General features: G+C 36.6%; 1 long non-coding RNA gene across 1 annotated transcript; it reads left to right on the forward strand.

The window, feature by feature from the left end:
- Positions 1-2,117: 2,117 nt before the first annotated feature.
- Positions 2,118-3,402, forward strand: LOC125502952. Its single transcript, XR_007280628.1, has 2 exons — positions 2,118-2,596; positions 2,801-3,402. It is a non-coding gene; the product is annotated as an uncharacterized LOC125502952 (long non-coding RNA).
- Positions 3,403-3,694: the final 292 nt, after the last annotated feature.

Raw genomic sequence — 3,694 nt, forward strand, 5'->3', positions numbered from 1 at the left:
CGATCAAAAAGAAATGAAATAGAAACCGTGTTCCGTTGCCGTTTTTAGGTTGGCAAAGTGTTCCATTATCGGATCCATGTTCTAAGGGTCCGCCTGAGAGCAAAGTGCTGCTCAAAGTATCAATATTTGAGTTTAAAAAGAAGTTGGACCTTGGAATCAATTCAAATTTCAGCTATTTATTCTTTGATTAGTCTTTTATAAGCCGTCGACATTTTAGAGTTGCAACTTTTATACTTTGAGAGTTGTGGATTTTTACGACAACCGATACATGCGTCGGACTCTTTTTTAAACTTAGCAGAAAGTGTAGACATTTTAAAGAAGTTCTAGCAAAATGAGTGCGCCAACTTGAGCGAAAATTTCAACATTTCTCCACTTCGATTTTCTAATAATATCCAAAATTGTGGTCTTTATTTGAGTTCGCCAGCTGCAAAATTTTAGGAGTGAAGCAYGTTTTGAAAATTTCTAGAAAAYCACATATGGCTCMRAATCGATTACAGTTTTGCACATTTATAAACYAGAGMGTTTGTAAATKTTGCGAGTAAGTTGCTCTATAWATGYAGAAAATTTCYGATCGGTATCTGCGGAGGTTTGTGAGTTCTGGATTTTTGGAGACTTTGGTGCRTAATTTGGAAATATTTTCAAATAGMAGATYARTWGTWYGCYTWCTWSAACGTCWAATAKTTTGCACSTAAGSTTTGAYTTATATWWTGTWAATAATTTMAGTACTKYAAACCTTCAGGTTTGTGAAATCTGTACTTTTARAGTCAGGGGMGCACGATTCATCCATGTTTTMAAAAATCAGATATTTAAACATTTCTAGAAAATCAACTAGAACTCCAAATTGATTKGAAYTTTGTCCATGTCTTACATGAATCGTMTGCTACCAACGTGYAAAATTGTATGTCTGCAGCTGTTGACGCTTGCCAGTTATATAATTTTGAGTAAAGCCTGATTGRGACATATTTAACACAAACGTAATTATTTARAWTTTTTTTTARTTCGTTAAGGGTTCAAAGTGATTGAGATTGTAAACGTTTATTTACCACAARCTGCTCTATAAATGTRTRAAATCTCAATTTTTTGTCTGCTTGATTGTGTGAGWTMGAGTGTTTYAAAACAGCGGTTCAGGATATAAAAATCAAATATTTTCAAATTTTCTCGAAACTCAATAGSGGCTTCTAAKGGATTGAAAGTCTATTGCTTTCTCACCAAAGCCTTTATCTACAAAATGGGCAAATTTAAATTCCGTGTCTTTAGAGGGTTGACAAATTGGCATTTTTAGAAACCGTGGTGCTGGATTTAATCATGTTTTAAAATTGAAAATATTCCGAAAATATCCAGAGTATCAATTGAGGCACCGAAGTAATTTAAACTGTGCACATTTTTCCACCGAGATCCACTCTCTAAAAGTGCAAAATTTGAGGTCTGCAACTGTTGACTGGTATGAGGTGGGAATGACTAGATAGAGTGGTTGATGAGTGGAACCAGGATTAAAATATTAGAACAATGAACATTTTTAGAGACTCAGTGAGACCTCGATTTGCTTCAAATTATCTACATTTTGAAGCTCAGTTTTGCTTGATCAATCTTGAAAATTTCAACTTTGCATCTGCTCCTGCAAATTGAAGTTAAGAGTTTTTAGCAACAGTTTGCATGATTGTGACCCGTTTTTACATAGCAAACAGTTCTAGAAATCCTAGCTACTGTAGCTAGCAAATATTTGAACATTTAACGTCTTTACACGGCACTTGTTTCTAAAGATGTTAAAACTCTCATACCAATCCTTCTGAACTCTGAGTTTTGACAGCTTAGTGAATAGTCTCAAAACGGATGATTTCACTCTTATGCSCTYTTTTTGCAAAAAATYCGCATCTTTTAGTTTAGGGCCAGTAGCAATCTGAAATTCTTAGCATCTTTAAAAGATATTTGACGATGAAGTTGCTGGAAGTCTTCTTAAATCGCCTTAAATCTTGAGTTTTGCCAGCTTAGTAAATATTAGTCTCAAAATGGAGTTTTCTGTCGATTGCGCTGTCTCATTTAAAAATTGTCCGCTACCAAACTGTACCAAGAAGAAGTTCGAAATTTTCACCGTTTTTAGAACACACATGATGATTCATTGGCAGACGATTGAAACAAACATTGATTGTTGCTTGCAGTTTTTCTATATTAACTAATACAATGATTGGCCCCCCTTAAGGGGCAAACCCTGCACATTTAACGCCAGCAAAAGCATCTAAAAGCGCCTAAAACCCAATGAAAAAAGCATAAGTAATCCTTTAATTCTATTAAAACCGTAACAGGATCTTCTAACTGCATCCATCCTAATATACAGGGTGTTACAAATCTAGGGTGCCTTACTCTGTGTGGTCCGTTGTTATTGCTGTTGAAACGCAAGAAAACGTGGATTTTTTGTCGGAAAAACTTGTCTTTAACAGCAATAATGGCTTAAGGGACGCAATCGCTTAACAGCTGATTTTTTGCCAGTTAATCGTATACTTCGGTCACTGTTTAACCATCGTGGCTACATTCCAGAGAACTACCGGAAGGCTCCCAGCAGGCAGTGAAAGTGTTGTGCCGTCCTGGAACAGTTTTATAAGTATGTGCCGTCTTTCATTTCCATTTCCTATTATTTAACCATTAGTATGTAAGTCTGTGTGTGCAAGACTGCGAATCCAGGCCAGGGCTGGACATGTTCAAGCTCCAGCCTTGGGTCTGGATGCTAATCATCCAGGCTTTGATCCTTTTTGCAAACTTTTTGCCCATGCGATTGATTTAATGGGGGTTTTTTCTGTAAATTTAGGTGTTTACCATGATTCATCCTCAGACGACTCATCACTAGATCCCAACCACCTAAAAAGCGATGATCATGGCCTACGTTCATCATGTTTAGTAATCTCCACACTAGTGACGACTCTAGTGCTCAGATGGCTCACTAGTGTGCCGTAAAACGCACAGTATTTAGTTCGTTTTATAAACGAAAGCCACTTCGACTGAGAGACTCAAACTGCACTGAACAGGGTGTGGATCGTGATAACGTTACGTTTTTCCCGATGTGATGGTGTTTTTTTTGGAAGACTTTCTTAATCCTCTAGAGATTAGTTTAAGTATTTAAGCAGCTTCAATTGGAACGAATGAGTGTGTGAGGTTTGGAACCAGGCAGCAACAATCTCATTGCAATCGCATGCTATACGTAATGTTCTACTGCCTCCCAGTATTTATACTTTTCTTATCTCTAATACGAGAAACCAAAAATGGTTGTGGCTTTTTAATGCTACGACAATGCGAAGGACCAAAAGTACTATTACGATGGCTAGATCTAGGTACTCATTATTGATTGCCAGCTACTCTTAAGCGTAGGATATTTTGTACAGAAACAATTAGTAATATATTAATTTTATAGTATTTTTCTTTTAATTTCCTTCAGGTGTTTGAGGCCAAACTGGTCAATTATACAGGGTGGTCCTAGATTAATTAAATCTCGGCCATTCTTGAGGGAGCTCAATTTAGTGGACGATTGCTTGCAGTCCTGTTACATTTCCAGCACTCATTTTAGCATTTTCTCAACGTTTTTCCCTAATTTTTCTAAAGTCCAGGATGCAGCTAAAAGGAAACAGCAATTTTCCCAAACTGACCTGTTTGCGTTGTTTAAATTCTTGTTGCTGCATGATAAAAACGATAATTTTACCTGCTTAAG

Source organism: Dendroctonus ponderosae, unplaced genomic scaffold (assembly GCF_020466585.1).
Source record: "Dendroctonus ponderosae isolate FM_Combo_2020 unplaced genomic scaffold, Dpon_F_20191213v2 Dpon_F_20191213_11, whole genome shotgun sequence".
Lineage (NCBI taxonomy): Eukaryota > Metazoa > Arthropoda > Insecta > Coleoptera > Curculionidae > Dendroctonus > Dendroctonus ponderosae.